This window comes from Paramormyrops kingsleyae, chromosome 4 (genome assembly GCF_048594095.1).
Source record: "Paramormyrops kingsleyae isolate MSU_618 chromosome 4, PKINGS_0.4, whole genome shotgun sequence".
Classification (NCBI taxonomy): domain Eukaryota; kingdom Metazoa; phylum Chordata; class Actinopteri; order Osteoglossiformes; family Mormyridae; genus Paramormyrops; species Paramormyrops kingsleyae.
In genome coordinates, this window is record NC_132800.1 from 28,192,427 (window position 1) to 28,203,524 (window position 11,098).

Below are 11,098 nucleotides of genomic sequence, written 5' to 3' on the forward strand. Positions count from 1 at the left end.
CTAATCGACGAAAGGAAGGAAATAAAGACGTCAGTTGGATGAAATGAGTGTAATTGGAGAATAATGTAGTTAGTTTGCTCTAATCTTCTGCGTAATATTAAAATGCTCTAAATGTGTCCCAGCTGCAAGCAATCAGCTGCTCCATAGTGGAAATAACGTGCGCAGTGTTCGGCCGTCCGGCCGCGAATGCGCCTACAGACTCGCAGGTATGCTGGTATAACGGCCCAGCTAGCAGATGATAGTAAATATGCCTCAGTATGTAGCATATCGCTGTCTTTTTACCAGATAGTGGTGTTAATAATAATACTTTCCATGCAATGAACAAAACACACATACTGTAGGATGAAGTCGTTCATTTGCTTGAAAGTTTGGACGTTTCACTGATGTGGAAAAGTTGTCACTGCATCCACAGCTAAAGCACTAAACGCGCACTGGCGTTACATTTGGTCCCAAGCACGCGACTTTTGGGTGGAAATTTGGTTTGCTTATGAATGATTTAGACATTATGTGCAGCTAAACATGGGATGCAGCTTAAACGGCATAGCTGGAGACAGTGTTACAAAGATTAACATACAAGGCACTCATGTGGGCAGCAGGGGGCAACTGGCAGACTCGTGCCCAGATGCCCGTTTGCGGGTCGGGGTCGGGCCCCCTGCGGTCAGCCGGCTCTCCCGGCGCAGATTCGGCGCGGAGTCCTTAAGCGGAGATGGCGTTTCCCCACTTGCCGGCAGTTCAGGCGAGCGCCATATGCCTGTACAATAGCCAGTGGCAGCGCAGAGCTTCGGCTGGAGATGGGGAAGCACTGCTTTGTCATTAGCCCCTCGCGTGGCTGAAGTGGAAACTCATTTAGCCCCATGCTGGACCCTCATTATGGCAGACTTGTATCAGATGGTGTTCCTGGCCGTGCACCACATCCTGGCAGTGTCGGGGGGGTGGGGTAGTAATGGCTCAGTGTGTGTGTGTGGGGGGGGGGTTCTGGCGCCCCCAGCGGGCCGCGATCCTCTGGCAGATGCTCTGGCGGGCATTGTGAAAGGCCACCTTGGACGCCAGCCGCGGTTGGGGGGGGTGCTCCACGCTGCCCCCCACCACTTTGCGTGCTTCCCGGTGAATGGCTGAGAGGAATGTTTCCGTGCGTAAAAAAAACACCTTTTTACCGTAGTGCTGTAATAAAAAGTCCATGAAGCAAAGCGAGTCAATACTCTTATAACAAAAGCTTGGAGTTTCTCAATGTCCAGATTTATTTTTTCAGGAAAATCGGGGGGGCACATAGGATATATTAAAATGAAATGTTTGGATACTTTTTCATTGCACAACGTCCAATTTAAATTTTTATGTAATTGCCATGACAGCAACCAAAACATGGCAAAACTAAAAACAATTTCAGGACTGTAGCTGTTTGTCACTGAATTCATGAATTCCTCATGTGTCATTGTGCTATTGGACTCGCACTCTGAATTATCTTAATAACAATATTTTATTAAAAATCTGTTTGGAAAATTTTACTGAATAAATTTATTATTGAGATTATTGCTTGTGTTGTGTTTCTGCTACAGGAAGGCGAATGAATTTGGCACCGTCAAGTCAAACTCAGTGACATATTGAAATGAATGAGAAATATCACACTGAACAGAAGATGTTTAAACAGCCCACCGAGCTTTCAGATGTCACCTTGGGCATGTTATTCCACCACTACTCCCCAGCACCATTTCCCAAACTGAGAACCTCACCCCCTCATAAGACAGCAACAGCGAACGTTAACATAGTGCTAGAAAACATATCTTCTGGCTTGGTCTTGCAGGGTCTACATTCCTCGCTGGTAGACAGAGAGAATGAAGCAGTTCAGTTGCAGTATGCAGAGGAGGCTGATTATGATCTCATGGATGTGATACTGCTTCAGTTGAGTCATGTTTGCATTGCTTACATGGGGGATCAAATATCTGTTGAACAGAATAAGAGACTAACTGTGAGAGAGAGATGTTAAGTGAAGCCATGTGAGAGGCTCAGGAAGTCATTCAGGACTTCATTAGCTGTCTTCGAGAGGGTAGTTAAGGGCCTGCAAGCTGGTCCTGTTTATGTGTGTAGCATCAACGTGAGCCGTCACACCACTACTGGCTCTCCCTTGGTGCACCGCGGCGGCCAGCTTGGCCCAGCTTCTCCAAGCTGTCCTGGGGTAGCCACCTGGGTCCAGAAAGAGACCTAACTAACAGACTCAACAGCGATCTGTTCACGGTACACGGTGACACGGTGCTGTCCAAGATGCTGCTCAGGTGAAGCAACAGGTGATGCGTTACTGTCCGAGACGTCGCTCGGGTTAAACACCGGTGATGCGGTAATTGGCTGGACATTGCTGATGCGGTACAGTCTGAGACACCGCTTGGGTTAGGCACCGGAGATGTGGTACAGTCTGAGACACCGCTCGGGTTAGGCACCGGTGATGCGGTACAGTTTGAGACGCCGCTCGGGTTAGGCACCGGCGATGTGGTACAGTTTGAGACGCCGCTTGGGTTAGGCACCGGTGATGTGGTACAGTTTGAGACGCCGCTCGGGTTAGGCACCGGTGATGTGGTACAGTTTGAGACACCGCTCGGGTTAGGCACCGGTGATGTGGTACAGTTTGAGACATCGCTTGGGTTAGGTACCGGTGATGTGGTACAGTTTGAGACACCGCTTGGGTTAGGTACCGGTGATGTGGTACAGTTTGAGACCATCCAAACATCACACGCATGCCTGTCCAGAGGAGTCAACAGGCAGTACACCAGAATGACTTCCTAAAGAGCTGTGGTGTCTGATGTTGCCAGAATCAACTGATGCCGAAACATTTATATCAGAGGTTGACATTTCAACAAGGTATTGGCAGAACTTCTTTCCCGTTTTGAAAGCAATATCAAATAGCATGCAGATATGCACTGGGCTCCCTTCCATTCTCTCCCTTCTCATGTCCTGGGGCGGATGGCGCTTTATCTTTCCTTCGTCTCGGTAATTATTCACATGCAGAACTGCGGCAGTAGCTCACCTATCTCCCCCTGAGAACTGATACTACTCTGCTCTTGGACTATTCGCAACTGCATACTTGAGCCCCCTCTTCTTGTGGACGAGGCGTGGTGGGGTACGGTAACAGAGACTCGCAGTAGCAGAAAGGGGCCGGCCTGCCAGCCGCCTGCTTTATGAAATGCCTTTGGCTGAGAACCTGAAACTCATATCTTTGATATAAAGTTTTGTTTTGAAATCTCCCAAGTGTGAATAGTATGATTAAAATGAACGTTACAAAAGTCTGAGTTGTACTGAAGCGCCACCTAGTGCCAGTGGTGGTAACTTAAAGCATCATTAAAACAGAAAAGGTCCTGCATGTGACTGTATGAAAAAGATACTAGAAATAATACTTCTTGTAGTGTCATTACTATTAAACATACTGGCAGGATAAGCAGTTGCTTTAATTTATATCACTGACCAGTAGTAGTAGCAGTGCAGGTAAAACTGAAAATAAAACCACCTAGTTTTATTGCTCCACTTACTAGGAGTTCTACATAAATCTCTTACTCTCTACCTGTTCAGCACTATCGTACGTACATTCATTTTCTCTTTACTTATGCACATATTTATTTATGATGGTAGGTAAAGTTCTGGGAATCCTCAATAGTAGCTGCAGCCACAGTGTTGTCAAGCTGAATTTAATGTCCAGCTCCAGAATGAGGTTAAAGGCATCAGCGTCCGCGCAAGCAGTCGGGCGGCTGACAGAGACGAGACGCCGTCTCCATGCACAAAGGTGACGTTCAACAGAACCTGGAAAGTCTTCAGAGTAGCCATGGCAGTGAGGAGATATTCCCAGATGTGATGGGAGTCAGAGTCAGTGATGGGAGTCACGCCTCAGAGTCAGTGATGGGAGTCACGCCTCAGAGTCTGCTTCTAACCCAGCCTGCTAAAGGTTTCATTGGATCCTTCACTTAAAATCCTCACGTAAATTTCATTTTAAATTTACAAGTTTTTGTTGGTTGTAATTGAACATTGATGTTTTTTCTGGGATCTCACAATAAAAATAGTTATTTGAAAATTGATTATTTACAGTACTACATGGACTTGTTTATTTGCCATATCCACGTGCAGAGAACGATGCAGCTACCGTCTGTTTCATTAGTAGATGTAATCGTGGTGTCTTGTGAGCACTCATGATGATGTCACAATGGTATTGAAAATGTGCAGCCAGTGCCGTCATTCCGGCTCCGAAGTTTCCCTTTCGCACAAACGACTCCTTGGTGCCTCTTATTTCAGTAACGCCTGTGTTTTCGCCTGTTTTATTTTGCTGTCACGTATAACAGAATCACACAGTCGAGCTTCTCTCGTTTTGGGGGCAGATTACAGAGGCTGGGGACCATCAGGGTATCTAACTGATGAGTTCCCGCTAATTTTCCCATGTCATCTTCCCCTCCGGCTGGAAGGAGAAGCCCCGCCCACACAGAGAGGGATCAGCTTTCCACCACTACTGTTTGCGAGACATTTCACACCTTTGCCTAACACCAATAGGCCCAACTGATGGTAAAATACAACCTGGACTGAGAGTCTCTCGTGAAGCAACACTGTGCAAACCTCATGGCTCTTTCAATTAGATCCTTTTTATTATTATACAATTGCAATTACAATGATATGCAATTAAGTAATTAACTGTTAAGTGGAAATAGAAGGACCAATTTGAAATGCCGGCAATGCACTATTGTAATTCTCAACATCAAGAATATATTAGAGAGCAGGCCGGCATGTATGTGGGTTTTCGCCACGACTCCCGATTGGCTGAAGATTCCTCGCACCTGGGTTTGAACAGCTGAGCTAAAGGTTACCCCAAAACGCTGCCGACACACAGACCATCCCGGTTATAGATGGACCATACGAACAATTAATCCTACGCCTGGTAATTATGCATAGTCAGCAAATATAAACATATATAAATTGTGTAATGCAGAGTATCATATAGGTATAATGCAGCAAATATAGGATATTTGGGGGCTTGTTTTTACTTTTATTTATGCTTTTACTTTTATTGTATTATTTTTGTTTAAGATGAAAAATAACAATAATCCTCCATCATTCTGTAGGCCTATTTATAGTTTTTCATACAAATCAGTTCCCCATCTCTAGGACTGGAATGCCTCAGTATTTTAGATGCACATGTCAGTTCAATTTGGACATAATGTAATTATGCTGACTAAAAAGCAGTCATTTATCCTTTAATATTTTCGGTACCAGTACAATCTGTTTAGTGGTTTTAATCAATTACGCAGTCATCTCCGAAGGAATCCTCAAAAAGAACAAACAATTCAAAACATGTGCCGAAGATTAGAGGAGGAGTTGGGGCGGCCATGCGGCTACTCGCGCCGCTCCGTCCGCTTTGCCGCGGCTGGCCACGTCTCAGCGGCACCGGGCGGCTCGGTGTCACCTCTGCTCACTAGGACACGCCCGTGGCCACCAGCACCTCGCCAGCGCTCTCCATTGTGTTCCTATAAATAAGCCTTTATTTGATTTGTGGTAAAGTCATATCCTGTTGAAATTACATCCACATGTCTCAGCGTGCACGGTGGGTACGGGCCGCTGACATTCCGAAATGAAACAACAACAAAACATGTCTCTGTCGGTTCCTTCCTCTTTTTCCCCGAAAGAGATTGTCTTGCTGTAGTTGCTGTAGTTGTAATACTCTGATAGTAGTAGTACAATTGGTAATACTCTTAGTTGTAAAGCTAGTGGCAGCAGTCATACCCACAGCGGTGATTTTCCGAGTGGAACATTTCACCTACTAATTGAAAGTTTTCCCTTTTTGCGCGTCTTTCAAGTAGGATTTATAAGTTAAATGTAGGTCGCTGCGTAAGTCTGCCTTTATCAGCCGCTCGCAGACAGTAGCGCCGCAGCGCCGGAGCCTCCGCCGGCTGCTAGCGGCTCCGGCTGCGCGCATCGCCGCCGCCTCGCACAAGCCCCGGCGTCTCTCTGCTCTGGAGAGCTGCTGTTTTCACTGATAATTAAAATATGCCTTAGTTAATTTCCTTTTGTGGCAAATTATGCAATGAAATATTTAACAGCGAGGAGCATCCTGTCCCCTGGGCACATTACTCCAGGTTGTGCGGTTGTATATTTATTTATTTATCTGCGGTAGATGTGTTTAGAGTCAAACAGTGTTATGCCATAGTGGGGGGTTACAATCAAATCCAGGGGGTATAAACAAATTGCCTGCCTGACAGTACTCAAAGCAGACTGCCAGCCCCGTGAAAATCACTCAGAAGCAGGCTGTGGGAGGGGGGCAAGATGGCAAATTCTATTACCCTGATCCTTAAAGCCTTGTGTTTATTATTATTATTATTATTATTATTATTATTATTATTACTATTTATTGTTGTGATTTTGGGGAGTGCTGTCTGGCTTGGACTGAGCAGGATGATGAGGCAGACCAGGATGCATTCAGGTGATGCAGGTCGTCTCTCCTTGGTCGGGTGATGAGCAATAGTATCGATCGTCTTGCTCCGCTACAGAATGTGATGACGTGTGCCTTATTTCATTTTTTCTTTTTAGTTAATTAATTTCTAAAATAAAATGTGCTTAAATAAATGGAATATGGTGCTGAAGTTCTGCATGGTTGTGTGTCTTTCCTGGGTCTTTTTTAATTGTAATTTTGAAATGGATGCGTATGGATTATTTGTCAGGAGACAAATAGCTTCTTAATTGACTTAACCCAAGGCCTCTGATTAGTGTGTTACTCTTCTGCAAGCAACCGCACACATGAAAACCTGGCCAGGAATATGGCGCTGAGCAGGGCAGAATGACAAAAAGCATTTGCCTCACGCTGCTAAATAATATTACGGCTTTCATCTGTTTATGCAACTTAAGTCCTTTTTGTGATCAGGAAAACAAAAGCGACAAAGCCAGCCCGTAGAATAACTGCCAGCTTTCGCTGATGTTCCCAGCTGGGGTGACATCATATCGCCGTCTGCGTGCTTCACCATATCGCCGTCTGCGTGCTTCACCATATCGCCGTCTGCGTGGTTCACCACGAACGCCAGCATTGCTGTTTGCTGGTCACAAAGCAGCCTTATGTGGACACGCTTTGAACAGCTAAATCTAGAGATAATAACAAATACAGCTGTGAAAATGGCCTATTAGCGTCTGTCCATTATTGCGGGTATGTCTGTCATCATCACTGGAGAAGGCACTGCATTGTAGGGTTCTACCATCACTGGAGAAGGCACTGCATTGTAGGGTTCTATCATTCTTAGCTGGTTCATGGGTAGATGCTTGGGTAGGGTAGTGATTTTGTTGTGAAAATAGAAAGTATGGTTTTAAGCTTTTCTGTGCCCTTGCCCTTAAGTAGAAGTCTGTTTGCAGTGACTCCAAACCTTAAAGAACACACATTATCTCTGGCTGCGGCTTTGTGCTCAAGGGGTGAATTTAAATAAAGGATTAATTTCCGTTCAGGCGTTAATTTATGCAAAGTGGGAGGATTAAATTCTCTAAAATATTTTGACAGGAGAAGACATACAGTTTTTTTATCAGCTAAATGACAACATAGAAACTATTTGAGCAACTAGTTACCTAAACGTAAACAGAGAGCCGAGATTTTACTTGTCATGGTGAATTTATTTATTTGTCATGACATAAAGCAGACTGCTGCTTCATCTGCAGTACATAACTCAGTATATAAAGTGTATGTTGTCAGTATATAAAGTCTGAAATGAAACCATCATCTCCAGAGGAAACCATTCTTCTGTGAAGGACGCAGAAAAGCTGGGTGTTGTCATCTTGCTTCTTGTTACCCTGTTTGTAACAATGTATCTGCGACGGACGTATTTGATTCTACCACAGTGTGTCCTTCAGTGAGGTTCCCTTTTTGCTCATATCATAAGTGGTAACAGAAGTGGTCCTCTAACCCTCTGAAGCTTCACGTGGGGCGGTGTGGGGAGCCCTCCCTGTCCGCGGGGGCTCCAGGTCACTGAGTCAGTGTCCCAGCTCCTCTAGAGGGACTTCCTGAAATCCCCAAGGGCGCATTCTGGCCTTTCCACCCTTTAACACTCATTTTTGCTTGTTGTAATTCGCTTTGTCCCGCCAGAGCCGCCATGGTCAGATGATGTCGTGATGTGATCACTCCCCTCGCTGTGCCTGACATGCACTTTCCAGTCGGCGTTGAGGGAAGAGTTGACCATGTCAGGAGAATAATAACTAGCATGACAACTATCTAAAAAAATGACAGCCAGCTAAAGGAGCTTCCTGGCTTATCGGCGATATTTTAAAAAGTATTGTGAGCATTTAAATAATACCTTTAGGGGGGGCTTTTTCAAGGTGATGCCAGAGAACTGGTTTCTGATTGGAGTTTTGTGACCCATTGCTGTTGTGCAGACTCTCATTCACAGGCTGGCGCCCTCATACATTATAGCATTCCATGTAATTACCTGCATTGTTCACGTTAAACAAAAATAATAATGGCATGTTCTTATTTAAAGGAAAGAGAGTTACACTGCCTTCTGGCAAAATTTATCCTGTCTTGTGGCTGGTAGTGGCAGCCGTGTTGGAATCAATTACTTTGTAGCACACAACAATGATTTTAGATTTGATGACCATATCAAATAGTGTGACACAATTTAATTTTTTAAACACGTAACATAAATATGACAATGCAGAACACTTTTGTTTAATGGGGACATTTGTTAAAGTAGAATCAATGTTTAAACAATTTAGAAATGGGTAGACGTCAGCTGTCTGAAACCCGCACAGACGTGTTTCATCTTAAGATATGACCTGCAGACCTTCGTAAGAAGTAACATTGTTGATAAAAGTCTGTCCAAGAGAAACAGGGAATACAGCTCATGGAAAGAGGAATCATTTGTCTAATAACTGTACTATCCCTGGGGGGGGGACTCTGCTGTGCCCAACTTAAAAAGGGGCTCTTGGGGAGGGGGGGGGGGATTCACGAAATCGAATGAAATGAGTACAGCCTCAGAAATGCGATTCCTTTCCTTTTTTCATTTTCTTGTTACACAGCTGGCCTGTGTTATCTGTAAACTCAGTGGATCTATTTGGTTGGATAAATAAGCCATGCTTTAGCACTGCACGAGGCTGGATAAATAAGCCATGCTATAGCACTGCACCAAGCTGGAAAAATAAGCCGGGTTTTAACACTGCACGAAGCTGGATAAATAAGCCGGGTTTTAACACTGCACGAAGCTGGATAAATAAGCCGGGTTTTAATACTGCACGAAACTGGATAAGTAAGCCGTGCTTTAGCACTGCACCAAGCTAGATAAATAAGCCGTGCTTTAGCACTGCACCAAGCTGGATAAATAAGCCGTGCTATAGCACTGCACGAAGCTGGATAAATAAGCCGTGCTTTACCACTGCACAAAGCTGGATAAATAAGCCGTGCTTTAGCACTGCACCAAGCTGGATAAATAAGCCGTGCTATAGCACTGCATGAAGCTGGATAAATAAGCCGGGTTTTAATACTCCACGAAGCTGGATAAATAAGCCGTGCTGTAGCACTGCACCAAGCTGGATAAGTAAGCCGTGCTTTAGCACTGCACCAAGCTGGATAAATCAGTGTCACGTATCCAGCAGAACAGGGCCCTGGTCCTGCTGCAAAGATCACTGGCTTCCTTTATACCTAGATCAAACAATCTGGTAGATTATGTAAATCTTAACATATATACTGTCCCTCACCCCATGATAAAAAAAGACTACATTTGGTTTGAGGTTGCTTGGTTGACATTGTGATTTTGTTGGTGTTGAGAAATTTGGATGCTCCACGGTTTTTCATTTTAGAGGAACAGGGGCCTGAAGGCTGGGGCGTCGGAGCAGGACACCGGGCTGTGAGCTGGGGGGGTGTCCTGACAGTGGGGGTGTCCTGACGGGGGCTGAAATGGGCTGATGCTTCTGGGTGTAACGTATTAAAAAAGGCTGAGTAACTGTGTATTTATCAAGCAAAATGTCACTTACGGCCCCAGATACACGCAGAAGGGCCTTTGTTTACAGAAACAATACTGTCCCCAAGGGATAAATATTAACTCCCCACAACTGCATTGGCCTATAATTAAAAAGGCATGTGACAGGAGAGAGCAAATAGGCAACAAAAAAGGCAGGCCTGCATGGTGCAAAGCGGCCAGCGTGTTCTGAAGCCTGTGCAGGTACAACTGTAAGGCCTGCATGGTGCACAGCGGCCAGTGTGATCCGCAAGGTTGTGCAGGAACCACTGCAAGGCCTACATGGTGCAAAGCGCCCAGTGTGATCCCCAAGGTTGTGCAGGAACCACTGCAAGGCCTACATGGTGCAAAGCGCCCAGTGTGATCCCCAAGGTTGTGCAGGAATGACTGCAAGGCCCGCATGCAGGAAGTGGGCGCTTATTTGTGCTCTTCCAAGTTGGCTGGGTTTCAGAAGATTTCGAGCCAAGTCTTGCGTCAGAGCACTCAGATCAACTCCATTCTTTCTGCGGGGGGCGGTTTACTACTGTTACTATTCCTCAACTCCCCCACCACCCCCTCTCTGGCTCCACCTGGGACGGGGGTTACAATGGTGCCCAGCAATTACTGAGTTGGCATGCACTGTGTTGTTTGCTGACAGTCATATTCCTGCCGGACTTTATTAAAACACCATCTGCCGTCAGCGCCGGAGCGAGAGGCTGAGCACCCCGCATGGGGGTACCATGAGCACTGGCCTCAGTGCTCGGCCCCCGCCAGGCCCGCTCTCGCAGACAGGGCCGCCGGCCTTTCCGGTGCCCGCGGGATGAGCACTGGCCTCGGTGCTCTGCCCCCACCAGGCCCGCTCTCGCAGACAGGGCCGCCGGCCTTCCCGGTGCCCGCGGGAGACGTCCTGCTCTGAGTCACACGGCCCAGGAACTGGAAACGAGTTTTCTTGACCTGGAAAAGCGCGTCACCATTACTGAAGCGACTTTCTGAGGATGTGATTGGTGTGGCATGGCAGCCACTCCCGGTGCAGAAAGAGACTAACCCCAAAGTTTCACTGTAATTCGGCAGTGAGAACGTACTGCAGGAAAAAAGCAAACTATGGACTGATGCATGGGCTTATGAAGCCTTCATGGGCTTGTGAAGCCTTCATGGGCTTATGAAGCCTTCCTTGTGTT